We start from the raw sequence: 25,094 nt of genomic DNA, 5'->3' as shown, positions 1-25,094 counted from the left end.
TATTTTGCACTAGTTCATATCCTCCTCCAGCCCTTAAAGGGAGGTACATTGAGATGGCAGTTGATGCTGGCAAGTACTTTGGAAGTCAGTCTGACTCAGGAAAATGCTACATGAAAGAGTGTTGTCTCCAAAACTTTATGACCCTGCGCTGGAGGCTTTATTCCAGGACACAGAAAGAAGAAGGGTGCGCTCCATCTTCAATGAATCACAAGGTCCTCCAGGCAAATCTCTGAAGACAGTGGGAACAGATGGCCCATAGCAGGCATAGAGAGCTGTATGCAATTTATTTCACTGAATGTTATCAGGCTTCTGCTCATCATGCAGCAGGATTGCACATGAGCACAAGGACAGGCAAAGCCACACTGTGGTGAGAAAAGAAAAAGAACTGTTGATCGATGGGAATTGGATATGTGTTTACTGGCATTGTAATTGGATAAGTTGCACATGACCAGGTTAAATGAAAACAGGCCAATGGGTTAACTGCTGCCTCCTAATCAATAGACTCTGTCACCTAGTAGTTGCTGGTGGCTTGCTGTGGTGTTCAAATACTGATGATACAGCAGACTGCCGTGAAATGAAGACATCATGACTTATGCTAGCACAGCTGACATTGATTTTTATGGTTTAACACCTGTGGTTTTATACCAGCTGAAAATGGAGAGTGTCATTCCTTGAAGTCGTGATAAATGTCAGAGTTAAAATACAGTACCTGTAAAGAAACATGTGCAGTAAATGGCGTGGTGCCATATGGGGAAGTCGGCAATCTTTGCAGACATCCCTTCTCTGCTACTCTATAGCACGAAAATGAATGTCAACTTTCTCAGAGTAGAGAGAATCAGTGAGCTTACATATTCAGAATTGGATGGTTAACTGTGAGATGCTGCAAATATATCTAGCTCCAGCCTTGAAGGAACTTGATACATAAAAGCATTGGGCTACAGTTATTTTGACAAGCAATGGTAATAAAGTCCCCAGTCGGCTCTGAGGTTTCAGTTAAATGCAGCTGTCTTGCACGCTTTCTCTCATTGTAGTTCATTTCAAAGAACCGTTGCCCAAACTCTCTGGGCAGTCCTGGCCTCCTCCTGAGGGCCCTTCTCCCTTTCCCCCCCCTTCCCTCTTCTATCAGTTTGACATTCTCTTTTCTCAGCTTTCCATTCATGTTGTATTCTAAAGAGGATACTGGTGCAACCATGGCTGGCAGCAACTGGTGCATGTAGAATCCTGTGTCTTTCAGTATCCCTTACTTCAATCCCAATAAGCTTTGGGAACTTTAAACTCGAGGAAAAAGCAAATGCTTGTACAATTGTGGCAGCCCATTAAAATCAACCCTGAATCCACAGTCGGTCAGTTAGGCCTTGCAATGACGAGGCCTCAGCTGGTGTACCATTGAGACTCTGCTCTGTGGAACACCTTAACAAAGAGTAAAGCAAGAGACAGAATCTTTTCTTCTTTCAGAGTTTGTGAGACTTTCTATCGACCTTTAGCTCTGATTTTCACACATTCAAAAACTCTTAAAATTGTTTAAAATAATTTAAAAATGTATTGGAAAATTAACATTATTTTTAAAAACTCATTAGTGATTAATTAAGTAAGTGAAATAAGGAGGAGAAAATAACTGAACTTGGCTTACTCTTTCTAGTTTCAAGATTGGGAATAGGGATTCCTATCTTGTGTCAGATATGACACATGTTGGATCATAGAGGTGAATTTCTTTGTATAATGCCAAAGAATCCCAATATATTTGGTATCTCCTCTAGATCCAATGAGGTCCAATGTGAAGGTGAAATGACAAAAGTTCTTCAGCTGACCGAAAACCTGTGAATTGTAGAACGCCAACTGGCACAGCAGCCTCAATTCCATCCTGGACCTGCTATATAGTCAAATAATATTTCAGCCACGGACATTGATTAGCTGGTGACACTCAAGGTGATGGTGGGCATTAAACTTTTAAGGCATACGGTAAGAGAATTCTGGCTGATGGTCTGTCTACAGTAATGCAACAATTTACTGTGCCATTTGTGTTAGAACCACCAAGACGTACTGCTACATATAGTTATATTACAAACGTTTGTAAGAATAAAAGGTGCCTAAGAAGAGAGTAGGTCCCCTTAGATATCAGAGGACCACCTCTGTATTGAGCTGCAGGAGAGGGTCAGTCACTGTAAGTTCCTTTGTGTTACCATAACCAGAGGATCTATTTTATTTTATTTATTTAGTGATACAGTGTGGAGTAGGCCCTTCTGGCCTTTCGAGCCCTGCTGCCCCAGCAACACCTGGCAAACCCGATTAATCCTAACCTAATCACGGGACAATTTACAATGACTAATAAACCTACCTGGTATGATTTTGGACTGTCAGGGGAAACCAGAGCACCCAGGGAAAACCCACGATAGACTCCACACAGACAGTGCCAGAATTGAACTTTGAACATTAGAACGCCCGGAGTTATAGTCATGACGCGCTAACTGCTGTGGTGTCATGGTGCCCATGTCCTGGGATCAGCACGTAAGTGCTATCGCAAAGGAGGCATGGCAGAACCTCTACTTTCCTAAAAGTTTGCAGGAATTCGGCAAGTCATCTAAAACTTCTAGACGCACAGAGGAGAATATCCTGACTGCATCACTACCTGGTATGGAAACACCAATGCCCAGGAATGGCAGTCTACAAAAAGTGGTGGATACAGCTCAGTCCTCATCATCACTGGGCACATTTATAAGGAGAGCCGCCATAAAAAAGCAGCATCCATCATCAAGGAACCTCACCATCCAGGACATGCTCTCTTCTCACTACTACCAACGGGCTGGAGGTACAGGAACCTTGGATCCCACAACACCAGGTTCAGGAGCAGTTATTCCTTACAACCACTGGGCTTCTGATCCAGTGTGGATTATCTTACCTGAACGCTAATCTGAGTCCACTACCTATAGACTCCCTTTCACGGATGCTAGTGTCATGGTTAGCACAATGCTTTACTATGATTATGAGAACACTCAGTCCTCGTTTATTGTCATTTAGAAATGCATGCATGCATTAAGAAATGATACAATGTTCCTCCAGAGTGATATCACAGAAAAACAGGACAAACCAAAGACTAACACGGACAGAACCATATAATTATAACATATAGTTACAGCAATGCAAAACAATACCATGATTTGATAAAGAACAGACAATGGGCACAGTAAAAAAAAAGCCCCGATAACAGCAGCAAAGGGAGCAACTCCCTGCCGATGCATTGGAAGCACCCTACCACAGCCGACACTGAGTCCGCCCGTCCGAAAACTTCGAGCCTCCGACGAGCCCCTCTGATACAGCCTCCCGAGTGCCTTCAACCTCGCCTGGCTGCCGAAACAAGCAAAACCGAGGATTCGGGGACTTCTCCTCCGGAGATTCCGGACCACACAGTAACAGCGGCAGCGAAGCGGGCATTTCAGAAGTTTCTCCAGATGTTCCTGCATACTCTCACGTCTGTCTCCATCAAATCAGAATTGTGCACAGTCCCCTACTTGATAAATAACAACATCACCACCGAAGTGGCCGCGCACGCAGCGTTGCGCCGCCATCTTCTCCTCCTCCTCCTTGACATAGGTTCAATTCCCATTGCTGCCTGTAAGGAGTTTGTATGTTCTCCCCGTGAACATGTGGGTGGTTTGGGTTCCTCCCACAGTCCAAAAACACACTGGTTGGTAGGTTAATAGGTCATTGTAAATTGTCCTGTGAATAGGCTAGGGTTCAATTGGGGATACGCTGCATGGTGCGGCTCAAAGGGCTAGAAGGGCCTATCCCATGCTGTATCTCTAAGTAAATAAATAAATCTGCGACTCCACATATCATGTTCTTAGTATTATTTATTTATGTTTTTTTATTATTTGCACAGTTTGACTTCTTTTGCACATTTTTTTGTCAGTCTTTGTTACTTACAGTTTTTCATAAATTCTATTGTATTTCTTTATTTTCCTGCAAGAAAATGGATCTCAAAGTAGTATTCAGTGATATTATGTACTTAGCTAATAAGACTTTGAAATGAGTGTAATTTTTAACTAATATTTCTCCTTGGTGTTTACTGAAGAGAAAATCTTAATGTTCAAGAGATAAGGGAAACAAGTGAAGATGTCTTGGAGGGCCTTAATATTATCAGGGAAGAGGTATTGAGTGTATTCTCAAGCTTAGTGAGAGGTTAGAGAGAAAATTGCAGAAGAACTTGCAGAGATATTTCCTTCATTGCTAGCCATTGGTGATGTTCCTGAGGAGTGGAATGTGGTGAATGTTGTTTCCATTTTTAAGAAAGGGTAGCAAAAATAAGTCAGAGAACTATACTCCAGTGAGCCTGACATCAGTAGTTGAGAAATTATTGGAGGGAATTCTGAGGGATAGGAGCTACTGACATTTGGATGGAGAGAATATGATTAGGAGGAGTTAGTGTGATGTTGTGCATGGGAATTCATGCTTAATGATCCTTTTGGATTCTTTTTGAAGAGTTAACGAAAAAGATACAGAAGAGGGTGGGGCTGTGGATATTGTCTATTTGGACTTCAGCAAAGCCTTTGACAAGTTCCTGCATAGTAGGCTGGCCTGCAAGGTTAGGTTCTATGGAATCCAGAGAACGCTAATAAAGAACTACAAAATTGGTTTGAAGGTTAGAAACAGTGAGTGGTGTTAGAAGTTTTCTTTACAGAATGGAGGCCGATGACTTGTAGTGTGCTTCAGCAGTCAGTGTTGGAACCTGACTTATTCATTATTTATATAAATGATCTGGATGCAAATGCACAAGGCTTGATCAGCAAGTTAGTGAATGACATAAAATTAGGAGGTGTTGATAGTAGAAAATATTATCAGATTTTACAAGGGTAACTCGACCAGTTAGGGAAATGGGGCAAAGGGTGGCCAATCAATTTCAATAAACATCAGGTGATGCAATTTGAAAGTCGTATCAGAGTAAGACAAACTATGAATGGTACATCATAATTGTATACTATGAATGGAGTGCAATGGAACAGAGTGACTTAGGAGTACAAGTGCATAGTTCATTGAAAGCGGTATCACAGGTAGTAATAACGGTGAAGAAGGTGTTTAGCACACTGGTCCATCAATCACAGCATTGACTACAGGAGTTGGGATATTACATTACAGTTGTATAAGTCACTGGTGAGGCCCTAAGGAGCACTGTGTACAGTTTTGGTCACTCTGTTATAAGAAAAATAAAGAGTTCTGAAAAGACTTACAAGGAAGCTGCTAGAACTAGAGAGCCTATGTTATAGGGAGAAGTTGGACCAGGCAAGGATGCGAGTGGTTAGCACAATGCTTTACATCACCAGTGTTTAACTGTCGAGTTCAATTCCCATTGCTGTCTGTAAGGAGTTTGTACATTCTCCCCATGACCTCGTGCGTTTCCTATGGGTGCTCCAGTTTTCTCTAACATTCCAAAAATGTATGGTTTAAGGTTATGGGCTTGCCATGCTGGCTCTTAAGTATGATGATACTTGCTGACTGCCCCCAGCATGTCCTCGGACTGTGTTGGTCGTTGGCACAAATGGGTACATTTTACTGTATGTTTCAATGTTTTGATATACATGTGACAAATAAAGCTGATCTTTTATCTTTCAGAACTATTTAAAGGGAACCTCAGGGACAACATTTTCACACAGACAGTGGTGAGTATATGGACAGAGCTGCCAGACGATGTGGCTGAGCAGATACAATAGGATTATTTAAGAAGCACTTGGCAGGTGCATGGAGGGATGAGTCTCAGAGGGATATGGGCCAAACTCAGGAAATTGGGACTAGCTGCGTGAGCACCGTGTTTGGCATGGACTTATTGGGTGGAAGAGTGGCTATCAGGTGACAAAAGATATCTGTTGTAAACCTCTCTTTATGTGGTGCAGCAAGCTTTTAATATGTTGAAATAATGCTCCTCCTATTTTGATTGCCCTTGATCCTTACAAAACTGGGTAAAGTGAATATCTGGAGCTGTGTTATTGTTCTGTGTGCTCCACAGTTTCACCATGTACCTGTATGCAACAGCAAACCGAGAGAGAGGAGCAGCAGCAGAAAGAGAAAAGAAAGGAAGAGAAGTTGCTTTCTGGGCAGTCGGTTAGAAAAATACAATGTGAATGTGTCTCCAGTAATAACAATACGATTTCCCAAAGTGCCAGAGGCCCTCATTTTACCTTCCCATCGCAGACATCCCACCCTGCAAAAACTCATTTCAGGGAGGGAGCACCATCAATTTGCGGGAGACTTCCGGGAGAGGTGGGATGTCTGCAATAGCGTAGCTCCTGAGCAGCTAGCCAGCTAGTTTAAATAACATTAGCTATGCTAATGAACGAATGACACCTGTTAAACTCACCTCAACATGTCTTTTACATTTTAACCCACCATGGGCAATAGAAGAGTCACTGTTGCAAACAGTGCAGCGAGCATCACTGTCATTATTTTTGACCCCTATTAGGCAGTGGTACACTTTAGTGTAGTCTGGGGTGACGTACGTGTTATATTTTCTTTATTTTTGGATCACTCTGCCATGGCGCGCTCTCGCTCTCGCTCTCTCTCTGTCACTTGCGCGCTCTCGCTTGCTTGCTCTCTCACGCTCTTGCTTGCTCTCACTTGCTTTCGCTCCCGCTTGCTTTCTCTCGCTGGCTCTCAAAAAATTGATTTCCGTGATATTGTATATAATTTGCGGGCATCAGGGAGCCACTATTCATGTGTGGGAGACTCCCGGAACTTCCGGGAGAGGTGGGATGTCTGCCATTGTTACTGAATGTCAGTTTCTGCGGTATGACAAAATTTCAACCCAATACAAAGTTAACATACAAAAATGTATGCATTATATCATGCCATTTTCCAAGAACCAGCCAGTTATTCTTGTGCACCCATTTAGTATATGTCTTCAAAGTGCCTTTCTACTTCTCTGGTTACAGCAGTTCATGGAATTGACTACAGATGACTTTGGAGGATAACCTGTATTAAAACTGTACTGAATCAGTATGGGTGTCAGAAGTCAAAACTAGCTAGCTGATGGAAACAGGAAGAGAACTTATGCTTGTCATCAGTCTTCTTCTCCAATCCGCACATTTCATGTCCTTATCTGAATTCTCCGCAGAAAAACTCATGTGCAACTCCACTGGCATGCATGCTGTACTTTATCCTGGCTCTTCTCCACGCCACTTGTCTTTGCCACACGGAAGTTTTCCTCTCTAAATTTCACGCATTATCAGTATCTGAGCTGAGCTGGCGGCTGTGAGCGTGAAATCAAGTGTCACACTGCCTTGCTATTCCATCAATGAAAGTTCAAATTGTAGTTCTGAAAAAGGCATGTGTATACATGTAACAGGATTTAGGTGGGTGGAGGGACCATGAAGGCAATGAATGACATGTGCACGATACAGCATCTGCACCTTGCTAGTCAGAAGAGTGTGTAAGTAAGGTGGCTTGTGTTAACATGATACCAACATCTTTACTGCTTTCAATACAACAGTATTAGCATTCTCTACTGCAGTCATTATTCCTGTGCTGCCTAAAGCTGTCACTTATGTCTGAGTCACTTGTTTTTAGTGATATTGTCCTTCTAGGTTTGCTTAGCTTGCAAACCAAACAAGCATGCAATTTTCAGGCATGCAACGTGTTTGGGTAATCTGGCTGTCTTGGTTGTTTTCAAATGCTGAGGTATGTGAATGTGAAACTTGCAGCAGTATAAAATGTAAGGAGATGACGTGCTACATATCAGTGTGAGTCTGATAGTGGCTATTGGTAAGTGAATGATGAATTGAGTAGTGGTGGGGCTGGTCGTTCTGTTTGTAGAATATGGTATCTGAAGTTCATAAGGGTGAAATTGGTAAATTGGTTTATTAGTGTCACCCAACTTTTCCTAGATACAGAGGAAAAATTTGGAGTTAGTTTGGAATCTGGCCACACACAGTCATGAATGCTTAGAGGTGCAGAGCAGAGGGCTGAGAATGCAGCCTTGGGGTGGGGCTCCAGTGCTGAGGATATTTGAGGCAAATGCTGAGAATTTGCTTGGAATTATAGTATTGAAGGCAGAGCTGTAGCCAATGAGCAAAGTCTTAACACAGGCATCCACACAGTCCAGTTCCAATTGCTGTGGGTTGAAGTAGTTTGGCAGACATTAAATAATACATGCCATGACCCCCCCCCCCACCCCACCTTGACCGCCTGATGGTAGATGTTAGATCCACCAGGCAGTAATCATTAAGACATATTACCTTATTTTTCAATAGGTGTCAATGTCTGTCTGTCTAGGTACCATATCCGATGCGGACTTTGGTGACCATGGTTTTCCATATAGATCTATCCTTTGCTTTTTGTCTGACTTCCATTTCCTTGATGTGTAGCCACCTGGCTAGGCTTTTGATGTACATAAGTCGAGGTCTTCCTTTAGGTTTACTTCCCTCAATCTTTCCAGAGAGTATGAGTTTTTCTAGTTCATCTTTCCACATGATGTGTCCTAGGAATCTGAGTTGTCTTTCTCTTATTGTTGGTATGAGTGATTGAACTGCTTGAGCTCTTCTGAGAACTTCTTCATTTGATGTGTGTGTGGTCCGTGATATTTTTAACATTCTCCTGCAGAACCATAATTCAGCTGCTTCTAGTCTCTTTTCCATTGCTGGAGAAATGGTCCAGCATTCTCTTCCATAAGTCAGGATAGAATAAATGTAGCACTGCAGTATTCTGTTTTTAGTGTACGTGCTCATCTTTCTGTTTGTTAATATGGTCTTCATTTTTTGGAAAGCTTCTTTCATCATTGCTATTCTGTATTTGATATCTGTGTCGCACCTGCCATTACCTGTTATTAGGCTGCCAAGATATTTGAATTTGTTGACTTGTGGGATGTTTGTCTTTCTGGAGATGACCATGCTTTCTGACTTCTTGGTGTTGACTGAGAGGCCTCTGCGATTACTTTCTGCTGCCATTATAGTGAGTAGTTCTTGAAGTTTTTTTTCGGAGTCAGCTATTAGTACGATGTCATCAGCATATCTGATGTTGTCTATCAGGTGTGATAGAATCGGAGGGACAAGAGGGGGAGGGGTTGCATTGCTTGTCAGAGAAAATATTACAGTGGTGCTCTGGCAGGATAGATTAGAGGGCTCATCTAGGGAAGCTATTTGGTTGGAATTGAGGAATGGGAAAGGTGTAGTAACACTTATAGGGGTGTATTATAGACCACCAAATGGGGAGCGAGAATTGGAGGAGCAAATTTGTAAGGAGATAGCAGATATTAGTAGTAGGCACAAGGTTGTGATTGTGGGAGATTTTAATTTTCCACACATAAACTGGGAAGCCCATACTGTAAAAGGGCTAGATGGTTTGGAGTTTGTAAAATGTGTGCAAGATAGTTTTTTGCAGCAATACATACAGGTACCAATGAGAGAAGGGGCAGTGTTGGATCTCCTGTTAGGGAATGAGATAGGTCAGGTGACGGAGGTTTGTGTTGGGGAGCATTTCAGGTCCAGCGATCACAATGCTATTAGTTTCAATATAATTATGGAAAAAGATAGATCTGGACCCAGGGTTGAGATTTTTGATTGGAGAAAGGCTAACTTTGAGGAGATGTGAAAGGATTTAGAAGGAGTGGATTGGGACAATTTGTTTCATGGGAAGGATGTAATAGAGAAATGGAGGTCATTTAAAGGTGAAATTTTGAGAGTACAGAATCTTTATGTTCCTGTTAGGTTGAAAGGAAAGGTTATAAGTTTGAGAGAGCCATGGTTTTCAAGGGATATTGGAAACTTGGTTCGGAAAAAAAGAGAGATCTGCAATAAATATAGACAGCATGGAGTAAGTGAGGTGCTCGAGGAATATAAAGAACGTAAAAAGAATCTTAAGAAAGAAATTAGAAAAGCTACAAGAAGATATGAGGTTGCTTTGGCAAGTAAAGTGAAAATAAATTCCAAGGGTTTCTACCGTTATATAAATAACAAAAGGATAGTGAGGGATAAAATTGGTCCCTTAGAGAATCAGAGTGGACGGCTGTGTGTGGAGCCAAAAGAGATGGGGGAGATTCTAAACAATTCCTTTTCTTCGGTATTCACTAAGGAGAAGGATATTGAATTGTGTAAGATAAGGGAAATGGGTAGGGAGGTTATGGAAACTATGATGATTAAAGAAGAAGAAGTACTGGAGCTTTTAAGGAATATAAAAGTGGATAAGTCTCCGGGTCCTGACAGAATATTCCCTAGGACATTGAGGGAAGTTAGTGTGGAAATGGCAGGGGCTCTGACAGAAATATTTCAAATGGCGTCAGAAACGGGGATGGTGCCAGAGGATTGGCATATTGCATATGTTGTACCATTGTTTAAAAAGGGTTCTAAGAGTAAACCTAGCACTTATCGGCCTGTGAGTTTGATGTCAGTGGTGGGTAAATTGATGGAAAGTATTCTTAGAGATGGTATATTTAATTATCTGGATAGACAGGGTCTGATTAGGAACAGTCAGCATAGATTTGTGCATGGAAGTTCATGTTTGGCAAATCTTAATTGAACTTTTTTAAGAGGTTACTAGGAACGTTGATGAGGGTAAAGTGGTGGATGTTGTCTATATGGACTTAAGTAAGGCCTTTGACAAGGTCCCACATGGAAGGTTAGTTAGGAAGGTTCAATCGTTAGGTATTAATATTGAAGCAGTAAAATGGATTCAGCAGTGGCTGGGTGGGAGACACCAGAGAGTGGTGGTGGAAAACTGTTTGTCAGATTGGAGGCCGGTGACTAGTAGTGTGCCTCAGGGATCTGTACCGGGTCCAATGTTATTTGTCATATACATTAATGATCTGGATGATGGGGTGGTAAACTGGATGAGTAAGTATGCAGATGATATTAAGACGGGTGGAGTTGTGGATAATGAAGTAGGTTTTCAAGGCTTGCAGAGAGATTTAGGCCAGTTAGAAGAGTGGGCTGAAAGATGGCAGATGGCGTTTAATGCTGATAAATGTGAGGTGCTACACTTTGGTAGGACTAATCAAAATAGGACATACATGGTAAATGGTAGGGCATTGAAGAATGCAGTAGAACAGAGGAATCTAGGTATAATGGTGCATAGTTCCCTGAAGGTGGAATCTCATGTGAATAGGGTGGTGAAGAAAGCTTTTGGTATGCTGGCCTTTATAAATCAGAGCATTGAGTATAGGAGTTGGGATGTAATGTTGAAATTGTACAAGGCATTGGTGAGGCCAAATTTGGAGTATTGTGTACAGTTTTGGTCATCGAATTATAGGAAAGATGTCAACAAAATAGCGAGAGTACAGAGAAGGTTTACTAGAATGTTACCTGGGTTTCATCACCTAAGTTACAGAGAAAGGTTGAACAAGTTGGGTCTTTATTCTTTGGAATGTAGAAGGTTGAGGGGGAGAGAGGTTTTTAAAATTATGAGAGGAATAGATAGAGTTGACATGGATAGGTTTTTTCCATTGAGAGTGGGGGAGATTCAAACAAGAGGACATGAGTTGAGAGTTAAAGGGCAAAAGTTTAGGGGTAACATGAGGGGGAACTTCTTTACTCAGAGAGTGGTGGCTGTGTGGAACGAGCTTCCAGCAGAAGTGGTTGAGGCAGGTTCGATGTTGTCATTTAAAGTTAAACTGGACAGCTATATGGACAGGAAAGGAATGGAGGGTTATGGGCTGAGTGCAGGTCGGTGAGACTAGGTGAGAGTAAGAGTTCGGCACAGACTAGAAGGGCCGAGATGGCCTGTTTCTGTGCTGTAATTGTTAAATGGTTATATTATGGCCTCCAATTGTGAATCCTTTGATGTCTTTGATACTTCTCAAGATATTTTCACTATACCAAGTCTGGCGAAAAGACACAACTTTGCCGGACTCCTCTCATGATATTCACATACTCACTCACTTCTCCTTCTATTCTGGTGGATGCTGTCTGGTCCCAGCATAACTTTCTTAAGAAACGTATGTCTTTCCCATCTATGTCAAGATCTTGAAGCATTTCCAGAAGATCTTGCTGTCTGACAGTGTCAAAAGCTTTTGTATAGTCAATGAAACATAGGTAGATGTCTTTTTGTACCTGGATGGCTTGTTCACAGATCATCTGTAGCATGAAAATTGCATTTCTGGTTCCAGGGTTTTCCACAAAGCCGCATTGTTCTTTACTGATTTCTGGTTTTATACAGTGTCTTGCTCTCATCATGATTACTCTGAGAATAATTTTTTCCACATGGCTCATCAGACTTATTGTATGATTTAACTCACATTCTGTTGCTCCCTCTTTCTTTGGAAGTGTGATGAACACTGATTTATTTAAATCATCAAGTATCTCCCCATGATCATAGATTTCATTTGTTATTTCTATTATTTTCTCTATTCCAAAATCTTCTAAGGCCAGTATCATTTCAACAGCGATGTTGTCTGGACCAGTTGCTCTGTTATGTTTTGTTTTATTTACGGCTGCTCCAATTTCTGATTTTAGAATGCTAGGTCCTTCAAGATTCTTCTTTATGTTCGGTTTTTCTCCTCCTTGGTCTTCAAAAAGTTCTTTTATATATTCTGTCCATCTGTTTAGGATTTCCTCTTTGTTCATAATGAAGCTGCCGTCTTTTGCCTTGATGCATCCACTTGCTGAGCAAGGTAATTTCCCCGTTAGTTCTTTAATCTTATTGTGGTGTCAATAGGTACATTTAACGTCAATGTATACAATATACATTCTGAAATTCTTTTTCTTAGGTACTAGGACAATAGTGGTCTTTTTAATGTAGATGGGAACCTCAGACTGATGCAGACAGAAGTCATTACATGTCCTCCATGCAGGTCAGCTTGGCTCGACTGCAGGCAAAGACTCCAGTCTTTTCACTGCCCTCTGCATTGAGGGACTCTTGGCTCCTTGTAACACTTAGGAAAATCGTGGAGCAGGTTATGTCCCATCCTGTCCCAATTTTTTCTTCTTGATTTCCAGGCCCTTCTTCTTCAGGACAATGCAACCTCCCTAGAAAAATACAGGCTGCTTTACACATTGCAGGCTAGTTTTAGCTGATGTTTGCCACTAACAATAGTGGGGCATTCCTGAAGCATCCAGGAATTGGAGCTGGTTTTATGTTGCACTCTTCATATATGAGTGGCAGCTTGAAGTTGTTGTGCTGAATGCCATTCTCAGCCCTGTTTTCAGAGTCTGGCAATTTCTGGATTAACCTTTTTCACTTTACGAATCTAATTTTTACTATTCCACAACTTGCTGTTTCTACAGAGGGTCCAGTACCACTGGATTTAGTCAATAGTTATCCGGCAGCTCTAACCCTCAACAGTGCTCCTACCATTTCCTACTGAATCTGAGATTGTTCCTTCTCCAATATTTTGATGTGGAGGGCATGACAATGGTAGAAGTATCTATTTCTAAAAAGACCATGAGTTTTCAGTTCCACTGTAGAGATAAAAGAGACTTTTAGTAAAGCTAATGACAGGAAATGACGACTGTCATACTCTAGTGATCTGATATAATTAATCACTGAAAAAAAACTTACATTGCAAACCCTTGCACAGAATAATTCTGAGATTATTACTCATGAGACCACAGTAATTAATGCATCACTTAACTTCCCTTGAAAAATGTCAATTGTATTTTTACCCTTCTGTTTCAAAAAGATCAACTTTCCATCATGGAAGTACTTTCAGCTATGGCTTGTATGAATATGTTTACTTTACCCCCATGGGTAATCATTTGTTTCTTGATGTTATCATGTTACTTGTGGTTACCCTTCATTGTCCTTGTTCACATCAAGGACATTCATAACTGCACATCTGCTGAACCAGTTCAAACTATGAGTTTCTGCACGTTTTCTTCTGTTCTTCCTGTAACTCCTCAATGACTGGTCAACTATTGCCCTTTCTCTGCCTTCCCACCTGTGGGCAGTCCACCTGTCAGAAACTTCCCCACTCTGTTACACATAATTATGAATAGGAATAACTACGGCAGCTCCTGAGGTTAGTTGTAGAGTCTACAAATTAGGGTTAATGTTTCGGTGTAAAGGATCAACCATTTAGGGCTGAAATCAGCAGATTTTTCTTTTCATTTGGTTGAAGTCCCATTGGGTGGAGAATTGAAAAGGTTCACTGCTCTTTGGATGAAGAAACTTCTTCTTTGTCAATACTTAATTCATTATTTTGAGATTATGTCTCCTGGTTCCAGAGTCTCCAGCTGGAAGCAACATCAACCCGGTCAAGCCCCATGAAAATTTTGTACAGTTCAGTGAGATCACCTCTTGTTCTGAAACTCCTCCTAGTCTGCCTAATTTCTCCTCATGACAAATCTGTCTTTATGTAATGATAGGTGCACACTTCAGAATCAGAGTCAGGTTTAATATCACCAGCATATATCGTGAAATTTGTTAACTTAGCCGCAGCAGTACAATGCAATACGTGATAATAGAGAAAAAATATATAAATAAGTAAATCAATTATAGTAAGCATATGTATGCATATTAAATAGTTAAATTTAAAATAGTGTAAAACAGAAATTAAAAAATGTGAGTTAGTGTTCATGGGTTCAACATCCATTTAAGAACTGGGTGGCAAGGGGAAGAAGTTGTTTCTGAATCACTGAGTGTGTGCCTTCAGGCTTCTGTACTTCCTACCTGAAGGTAACATTCAGAAGAGGGCATGTCCTAGGTGGTGGGGGTCCGTAATAATGGACACCACCTTTCTGAGGCACTGGTCCTTGAAGATGTCTTGGATACTATGTTGGCTTGTACCCAAGATGGAGCTGACTAATTTTACAACTGTGCAGCAGCCAGCACACCCCACTCCCCCCATACCAGAGAGTGATACAGCCTGTCAGAACACTCTGCATTGTACACCTGTAGAAGTTTTTAAGTGTTTTAGATGACAAAGCAAATCCCCTAATGAAATATAGCCACTGTCTTTCCTTCTTTATAGTTGCATCAACATGTTGGGACCAGGTTAGATCCTCAGAGATCTTGACACCCAGGCACTTGAAACTGCTCTCTTGCATTGCAAGTGTATTTGTTCAGGGTGTCAGATGTGGGAATCCTGGGAGACCTGCAGCCTCCCTGATGGCCACATCTGCGCCAGGTGCACCGAGATGCAGCTCCTCAGAGACCGTGTTAGGGATCTGGAGCTGCGGCTTGATGACCTACTGCTTATTAGGGAAAGTGAAGAGGTGATAGACAGGAGCTACAGGGAGGTAGTCATCCCTAGGCTACAGGGGTCAGAAAACTGGGTGACTGTTAGGAGAGGGAAGGAAAATGCCCGGATAGTGGAGAGCACCCTTGTGGCTGTCCCCCTCAGCAACAAATATCTTGTTCTGGATGCTGTTGAGGGGGATGACCTGACAGGGTACGGCCACGGTGACCGGGTCTCTGGCACCGAGCCTGGTGCTGTTGTGCAGGAGGGAAGGAAGGAGAAGAGGAATGCGGTAGTCATAGGGGATTCCATAGTCTGGGGAACAGACAGGAGATTCTGTGAGCCTGATGGAGATACCCGCATGGTGTGTTGCCTCCCAGGTGCCAGGGTACGGGATGTCTCAGATCGGGTCCAGAATATTCTGAAGGGAGAGGGTGAGCAGCCAGCTGTCTTGGTATATGTTGGTACCAATGACATAGATAGGAAAAGGGAGGAGGTCCTGAACAGAGATTTCTGGAAGTTAGGAAGGAAGCTGAGAAGCAGGACCTCCAGGGTAGTAATCTTGGGATTGCTGCCTGTGCCACGAGCTAGTGAGGGCAAGAATAGTAGGATCAGGTAGATGAATGCGTGGCTGAGAGACTGGTGTAGGGGGCAGGGCTTCAGATTCTTGGATAATTGGGATCTCTTCTGGGGGAAGTATGACATGTTCAAAAAGGACGGGTTACACCTGAACCCGAAGGGGACCAATATCCTGGCGGGAAGGTTTAATAGAGCTGTTAGGGAGGGTTTAAACTAATTTGGCAGGGGATGGGAACCAGAATGATAGAGCGGAGGAGGGGGAAAACAGAAATAAATCTATGATAGTGAGCAGTAAAGATGTCAGGAAGGAAAGGCAGGGGATGAGGCAAATTTGCAGCCGTTGGGATGAGTTGCAGTGCAATCAAAGCAAAAAGTACCAAATACTGGACATAAGGTGTTATACTTAAATGCACGCAACATAAGAAATAAGGTGGATGATCTTGTTGTACAGCTACAGATTGGCAGGTATGATATTGTGGCTATCACTGAGACGTAGTTAAAGGATGCATGTCTCTGGGAGCTGAACGTCCAAGGATACACTGTGTATCAGAAGGATAGGCAGGTAGGCAAAGGGGTGGCGTGGCTTTATTGGTAAGAAATGATATTAAATCATTAGAAAGAGGTGACATAGGATTGGAAGGTGCAGAATCTTTATGGGTTGAGCTAAGAAATCGCAGGGGTAAAAGGACCCTGATGGCAGTTATATACAGGCCTCCTAACAGCTGCCATGATGTGGACTACAAATTACAACAGGAAATAGAAAAAGCTTGTCAGAAGAGCAGTTAAGATAATTGTGGGGGGATTTTAACATGCGAGTGGATTGGGAAAATCAGGTCGGCACTGGATGTCAAGAGAGATAATTTATAGAATGTCTGCGAGATGGCTTTTTAGAACAGCTTGTTGTTGAGCCCACTAGGGGATCGGCTGTACTGGATTGGGTATTACATAATGAACCAGAGATGATTAGAGAGATTGAGGTGAAGGAACACTTAGGAGGCAGTGATCATAACATGATTGAGTTCACTGTGAAATTTGAGAATGAGAAGCTGAAATCCAATGTGTTGGTATTTCAGTGGAGTAAAGGAAATTACAGTGGCATGAGAGAGGAACAGGCCAAAGTTGACTGGAAAGGGACACTAGCGGGAAAGACGGCAGAGCAGCAGTGGCTGGAGATTATGCGAGAAGTGAGGAAGGTGCAAGACAGATATATTCCAAAAAAGAAGAAATTTTCCAATGGAAAAAGGATGCAACCGTGGCTGACAAGAGAAGTCAAAGCCAAAGTTAAAGCAAAGGAGAGGGCATACAAGGAAGCAAAAATTAGTGCGAAGACAGAGGATTGGGAAGTTTTAAAAGCTTGCAAAAGGAAACTAAGAAGGTCATTAAGAGGGAAAGGATGAACTATGAAAGGAAGCTAGCAAATAATATCAGAGAGGATACTGAAAGCTTTTTCAAGTATATAAAGAGTAAAAGGCAGGTGACAGTAGATATAGGACCGATAGAAAATGATGCTGAAGAAATTGTAATGGGAGATAAGGAGATGGCGGAGGAGCTGAATGAGTATTTTGCATCAGTCTTCACTGAGGAAGACATCAGCAGTATACCGGACACTCAAGGGTGTCAGGGAAGAGAATTGTGCACAGTCACAATTACGACAGAGAAAGTACTCAGGAAGCTGAATAGTCTAAGGGTAGATAAATCTCCCGGACCAGATGGAATGCACCCTCGTGTTCTGAAGGAAGTAGCTGTGGAGATTGTGGAGGCATTAGCAATGATCTTTCAAAAGTCAATAGATTCTGGCATGGTTCCAGAGGACTGGAAGATTGCAAATGTCACTCTGCTATTTAAGAAGGGGGCAAGGAAGCAAAAAGGAAATTATAGACCTGTTAGCTTGACATTGGTGGTTGAGAAGTTGTTGGAGTCGATTGTCAAGGATGAGGTTACGGAGTACCTGGAGGCATATGACAAGAGAGGCAGAACTCAGCATGAATTCCTTAAAGGAAAATCCTGCCCGACAAACCTATTGCAAGTTTTTGAGGAAATTACAAGTAGGCTAGACAAGGGAGATGCAGTGGATGTTGTGTATTTGGATTTTCAGAAGGTCTTTGCCAAGGTGCCACACATGAGGCTGCAAAACAAGATAAGAGCCCATGGAATTACAGGAAAGTTACATACGTGGATAGAGTGTTGGCTGATTGGCAGGAAACAGAGAGTGGGAATTATTCTGGTTGGCGCCAGTTTCCAGTGGTTTTCCACAGGGGTCCATACTTGGGCAGCTTCTTTTTACGCTGTATGTCAACAATTTGAATTATGGAATAGATGGCTTTGTGGCTAAATTTGCTGATAATACAAAGGTGGAGGGGCTGGTAGTGCTGAGGAAACAGAGAGTCTGCAGATAGATTGGGAGAATGGGCAAAGAAGTGGCAAATGAAATACAATGTTGGAAAATGTATGGTTATGCACTTTGGTGGAAGAAATAAATGGGCAGACTATTATTTAAATAGGGAGAGAATTCAAAGTTCTGAGATGCAATGGGACTTGGGAGCCCTCGTGCAGGATACCCTTAAGTTTAACCTCCAGGTTGAGTCGGTGGTGAAGAAGGTGAATGCAATATTGGTATTCATTTCTGGAGGAATAGAGTATAGGAGCAGGGATGTGATGTTGAGGCTCTATAAGGCACTGGTAAGACATCACCTGGAATACTGTGGGCAGTTTTGGGCTCCTTATTTAAGAAAGGATGTGCTGACGTTGGAGAGGGTTCAGAGAAGATTCACTAGAATGATTCTGGGAATGAGAGGGTTAACACATGAGGAACATTTGTCCGCTCTTGGACTGTACTCCTTGGAGTTTAGAAGAATGAGGGGGGACGTCATAGAAACATTTCGAATGTTGAAAGGCATGGGCAGAGTGGATGTGGCAAAGTTGTTTCCCATGGTGGGGGAGTCTAGTATGAGAGGGCATGACTTAAGGATTGAGGGGCACCCATTCAGAACAGAGATGCGGAGAAATTTTTTCAGCCAGAGGGTGGTGAATCTATGGAAATTGTTGCCACAGGTGGCCGTGGAGGTCAAGTTATTGGATGGTATTTAAGGCAGAGATTGATAGGTATCTGAGTAGCCAGGGCATCAACAGTTATGGTGAAAAGGCAGGGGAGTGGGACTAAATGGGAGATTGGATCAGCTCATGATAGAATGGCAGAGCAGACTTGATGGGCCAAATGGCTGACTTCTGCTCCTTTGCCTTATGGTCTTATATCTTTCTTTGGATACGAAAAATAGCCTTGTGCACAACATTCTTGGTGAAATCTTACAAGGTCTTTGTATAATTGAAGGTGTCTCTACTCCAGTGTTCAATTTGTTGTATCCTGTGCTCTCAGCCATTTCTTGATATCATGTGCAATAAATAGAATTGTTGAAGCTGACCACTGTAATGCTGCTGATCTCAAGAGAAGCCAAAATAGTTCCTCTATTTGGCATTGATTTTAGCACACACTTGCTGGCCCTCTCATTGTTGATGATGCAGATTCTTTTGGGACCTCCTCCTCCCATTTTCAACTTGATTGTCCACAACCGTTCTTAAGCAGATGTGGCAGAAATGCAGGGCTTTTGATCTCATGAGATTGCTTATTTTTGTGTATTGCATGCTGTTATTGTGGTTAAGACTGCCTTGTAGCCCAGTGTTAAACTTTCATTAGATTGGCAGCTCCTTTACAAGTAGAACTGCTTCTACATCCAGCATACCCATCATATCAGATATGGCTTGATAATAACTAGGGAGACAAGCAAGGCTATAAGTTTCAGATTATAATAGTGCATATTTCTGGTCCTGTGAAGACCCACAACACTTCATGACTAGCCAGTTTTGAGCTGTCAGATCTGTTTTAAGTCTATTTCATTTATCGTGATCATCATGAAACATACATGATGTGACATCACTCTAGATGGTCTGTGCAATGGTCACTTCTACCAATACTGTAAAGTACAGATGTATCTGATAAAGGTGGGTTGGTGAGGATGAGGATTATTTCGCATTTTGGTTCACAGACACCACCTGCCTTCGACCCAGTCTTTTCAGATATGTGTCATTCTTGCTATCACTAATAAGCCATTTTGAAAGAATTTAGATTAGATTAGATTAGATTATGAGGACACGCAGTCCTCTTTTACTGTCATTTAGTAATGCATGCCCTAAGAAAAGATACAATGTTTCTCCAGAATGATATCACAGAAACACATGAAAAACCGACTGAAAAACTGACAAAAACCATGTAATTATAACATATAGTTACAACAGTGCAAAGCAGTACCATAATTTGATAAAGAACAGACCATCGGCATGGTAGAAAGTCTCAAAGTCTCTCGAAAGTCCCATCATCTCATGCAGACAGTGAACCTCCAGTGCCGCAAACTAGCCGATGCAGCATCCTGGAAGCATCTGACCACGGTCTGACTCTGAGACCGTTCAAAAACTCAGAGCCTCCGACCAGCTCTCCAACATCGAGCACCGAGCACCATCTCTGCCGAGCGCTTCGACCCTGACCCCGGCAACAGGCAATAGGCAAAGCCAAGGATTTGGGGCCTTCCCCTCCGGAGATTCTCGATTGCACAGTAGCAGCGGCAGTGAAGTGGGCATTTCAGAAGTTTCTCCAGGTGTTTCTGTGCTTCTCACAGCTGTCTCCATCAAATCCAGATTGTGCACGGCCCCCTAGTTAACACAGAATCGATATGATTCGGAACGGCCGTGCATGCTGCGTCGCGCCGCCATCTTCTCCTTCCTCCTCTTGATAACTATTGAACTTCCTTTTCCTGTAGAACTTTATCATTGTATTTCCCCTTAGTAGGCATTTCTCTAATTGATAAACATGAGATTCTCCAGATGCTGGAAATCTTGAACAGCACACACACAACACTGGAGGAACACAGCAAGCCAGGCTGTCACAACCACGGATTCAGCAGCGCAGTAGGTACCATATAACCATATAACAATTACAGCATGGAAACAGGCCACGTCAGCCCTTCTAGTCCATGCCAAACTCTTATTCTCACCTAGTCCCACCGACCTGCACTCAGCCCATAACCCTCCATTCCTTTCCTGTCCATATAGCTGTCCAATTTAACTTTAAACGACAACATCGAACCTGCCTCAACCACTTCTGCTGGAAGCTCGTTCCACACAGCTACCACTCTCTGAGTAAAGAAGTTCCCCCTCATGTTACCCCTAAACTTTTGCCCTTTAACTCTCAACTCATGGCAAATGCGCTTGTGAATTTGCACCAGTCAGTTAATTATTATTTAATTGTGATAGTATTTAACTCCATACTTGTCGTCGTAGTGCTTGTCGAGACTTGGACCGAGCATAGCAATGCTTCACTGCTGTGTTGCTTTCAGCTTTCCCTGAGACATTGGACTTTCAAGTCAACTGACTCTGAAGACTAGCGGTATTCATTTAATGTTTAGATGTTCTTTTCAGCCACAGTGTAGGCTTCGCTTTTCTTTTGAGAGTTTTAGTTAACAGCCCTGTTTGGCCTAGCGTTTATTATTTTATTTTCCCTTTAACACTGTTCGTATTAAAGTCTGTGAACTATTGACCTGCTTCAGTGTCTCTCACTCTGCACTTGGGCCATATCCAAACCCGATAACACAGGCAGCATCAATGGAGGGGAATAAACAGTTGAAGTATTTTGGGCTGAGACCTTTCATCAATCCTGTACTAGTTAATCTGTACCAAGCTATATTCAATAACAGTGGTATGCTTATAAATCTCTCCCCTTGTTTAGCTACTATTATTGTTAAAATAGCATACTGTCACTGAAGGAGTTGTTGACTTCATACTTTACTGCGGATTGATTACATGGTGGTAGAGCTGCAGAAGTCACATTTCTATATCAGAGTAAGTGTTTGGACATGACTATACAGTCTTGTGCAAAAGTCTTAGGCACATACGAAGGGTGACTGATAAGTTCGTGGCCTAAAGTAGAAGGAGTCAATTTTAGAAAACCTAGCACATTTATTTTCCTCCATTTACACACTTAGTCCAGCGGTCATGGAGCATACGGATCCCTTCTTTGTAGAAGTGGTCCACAGCAGGGGTGATTGATAAGTTCGTTGCCTAAGGTAGAAGGAGATGAGTTATACAGCTCTTGTTACATGTATGTGCAGTTCAACTCTTTGAGTGAAAATGCAGAAAGTTTGAAGTTTCTCCTCATCTCTTTCTACTTCAGGCCACAAACTTATCAATCACCCCTGCTGTAGACCACTTCTGGAGGTCCAAGACACCGGCTTCTACAAAGAAGGGATCTGTATGCTCCACAACCGCTGGACTAAGTGTGTAAATGTAGGAAAAATAAATTTTCTAGGTTTTCTAAAATTGATTCCTTCTACCTTAGGCCATGAACTTATTCATCACCCCTCGTATATATAGCTAGAGTGCCTAATTCTTTTGCACAGTACTGTATTGGACAACATGAAGCGGAGAGTAAGTTTGTAAATTTGGCAGGGGAAAAGGAGATTGGGAATGGTGAGGGTGGAGCACCATGGGAGGGGCGTGGGACAGGCGGCAGAGAAGGAGAGCAGGTGGGGCTGTTGTGGCACAGGCTCAGGCACACCCAGCCCTGAGACACCAGGCAAGGTCATTTGATTCCAAACAATTGGTTTATTGATCATTACAGAATGAAAAAGCTTCTAGTGTTTTCCTGGTGTATATGACGAATAAACTCTTCTCAGTCTTCCAGCTGGGTACAGGTGTCAGTTATAACTGTTGATGACAAACACTGCCATCTTCATTTGGCAGTGTTTGTCATCGAGATGTTGGTTATAATTGATACCTGTACCCGGCTGGAAGCTTGAGAAGAGTTTATTTGTCATTGCAGAATATCTTTACTGTGCTTTGTCCCACTCCATCCTCTCTCCCTTTTCCCAACCATTATTCCCATGATTCCCCTCTCCTTGTCCTCTTTCCACTCTCAGTCAACAAGGGACACCCATATCTGAAACAGGTTTATGAAATTTGCTTTTTTTTGCAGTGGAAGTACAGTGCAAAACATAAAATTACAAGAGGATTGTGCAAAGTATTTTATATAATATATATATATAATATAAAAGACTTTGCACAATCCTCTAGTAATTATATATATATATATATATACATACATGCACACACACACACACATATGTGTGTGCATGTGCCTAAAACATTTGCACGATACTGTATATTATCTACGTTTATTTATTATTTGCAAACATGGCTTTTTATTTCAATCAAAACAACAGCTTTTGACACCTGATTGTAAGTTCTGTGGCCTTCAATAGTAAAGACATAAACAGCAATAAATACCGTATTAAAATTGGGGTGGCTTACAAGTGTTATTTTTTTAAAATATGGGCTTCCATACTTCTCAACTGCAATAACTTCCATTTGAGCACTAACTCCTTTTGGAGCCTGCCTGCAGTTTTGACTTAAATTCTTAAATTCTGTATTATGAGTGTAGTATTTTTTTCTTAATTGTGGTTTGCTTTTATCATGTCAATAAATTATTTCTTCTATGACTTAGAAAATGAGGATTTATAAAGTGAGTATCTGAAACAAGACTACAGAAGTGTTTTTTTTTGCAGTATGAAAATGTATCTCCTCTGACTTCATAGAATTTAAGGTCAATTGTAGTTTGCAACTAGAAACTGAAAATACTGGCAATATGCAGCCTCTACGGAGGGAAAAAAAACAGAATCAAGGCTTTCCACAAAAAGTTAGATGTAAAACAAAGAAAGGAGGTGGGGTCAGAAAGCACCAAATGGTGGAGGGTGCAAAAGGAGAACATAAATGATGCAAGGAGTGCTGGTGAGGCCTGAAAGAGAATGGTAACTGTACTGAATAATGTAGCATCTCTAGCACAAATGGAAGTGGATGGAGTTCAATGAAAACTGAAATTATCTGAAGAAAAGGGTAAGAAAACTGAATGTTGGAACTGTGAAAAATGTTGAAGCCTTTGTTGGAGTTCAGATGCTGTTCTTTCAGCTTATATTGAGATTCAAAGGAACAGTGTAGGAGGCAAAAGACAGAGGCCAGAGTAAGGGTGGTAATGGGGAATTAAATTGCCAACAACAGAAAGCTCAGGGGTAATTTGTGGACTAAATGGAGTTTGGAAAACTTTCAAGCAAACTGGGGTTGACTTCCCTAAAGCCAAGGCAATTGTATCATGTGCATTGAATGCTATACGCTATAGAAGAACAATAGTTAAATTGCTACTTCATCTATACTTTATACTTCATACTTTAGTGTCACCAAGCAATTGATACTAGAATGTACAATCGTCACAATGATATTTTATTCTGCACTTTCCGCTCCCTGGATTACAAATATTAAATATTAAAAATAGTAAAAATAGTAAAAATTAGTAAATATTAAAAAAAATTAAATTATAAATCATAAATAGAAAATAGAAAAATGCAAAGTAAGGTAGTGCAAAAAAAACCGAGAGGCAGGTCTGGATATTTGGAGGGTATGGCCCAGATCCAGGTCAGGGTCCGATCAGCAGTCTTATCACAGTTGGAAAGAAGCTGTTCCCAAATCTGGCCATACGAGTCTTCAAGCTCCTGAGCCTTCTCCTGGAGGGAAGAGGGATGAAAAGAGAGTTGGCTGGGTGGGTCCTTGATTATCCTGGCAGCACTGCTCTGACAGCGTGCAGTGTAAGGTGAGTCCAAGGACGGTACATTGGTTTAGAAAGAGTGTTTGGCACCCCAGGTCACTGAGGGAGAGAAGCATCTCCTACTGTTAGCTTCCTACACTGGCTCTGTGAAGTTCAACATAAGCTGAAGAAACAATGCCTCTTCTTTGAACTAGTGATAGTACAGCCTTCCACATGAGGGAATTATTTTCTCATACTTCTTCCTACTACGCCGGCTGGTGGTATAGTGGCATCAGTGCCGGACTTCCGAGCGAAGGCCCCCGAGTTTGAATCCAGCCGGCTCCCTTGCACGCTTTCCATCCGTGCAGGGTTGAGCATTGAGCTAGCAACTCTGCCTCATAAAAATAAGAAAGCCTGCTAAAAAAACGCCGTGATGACGGCGTCCCGATGACTCCACCCAGAGTTAAGGGCTTCCTTCTTCTTCTTCTTCCTACTTAATATTCTGAATTTGGTAGTCCTCGGATGATGGAGTCAGATGTTGCAGTTGAGAGGAACATCAGTTATTCTATTGGTAATGGTTTATTATTGCCACAGGTACCGAGATACAGTGAAAAGCTTGTCTTGCATTCTGTTTCTACAGATCAGATCATTACATAGTGCATTCGGGTAATACAAGGTAAAACAAAAACAGGATGCAGTATAAAGTACAAAGTAAGTGCAACACAGGTGGATTATAATGTGCAAGGTCATAACAAGGTAGGTTGTGAGGTCAAGATTCCATCATATTGTACAAAAGTTCAATTCAAGAGT

At 41.9% G+C, this 25,094-nt stretch overlaps 1 long non-coding RNA gene across 1 annotated transcript in view; it reads left to right on the top strand.

Moving 5' to 3' along the window:
* The first annotated feature begins 1,803 nt into the window (after positions 1–1,803).
* Positions 1,804–25,094, top strand: part of LOC134353688 (uncharacterized) — a 38,081-nt gene continuing 14,790 nt past the window's right edge. The window contains exons 1-2 of the long non-coding RNA XR_010019658.1: positions 1,804–1,959; positions 5,605–5,651. This is a non-coding gene — a long non-coding RNA (uncharacterized LOC134353688). The remainder of the gene's footprint in view (positions 1,960–5,604; positions 5,652–25,094) is intronic.

This window comes from Mobula hypostoma, chromosome 11 (assembly GCF_963921235.1).
Source record: "Mobula hypostoma chromosome 11, sMobHyp1.1, whole genome shotgun sequence".
NCBI classification, from domain to species: Eukaryota; Metazoa; Chordata; class Chondrichthyes; order Myliobatiformes; family Myliobatidae; genus Mobula; species Mobula hypostoma.
Note: the sequence above shows the minus strand (reverse complement) of the source record. Positions and strands in the feature narration are given on the sequence as shown.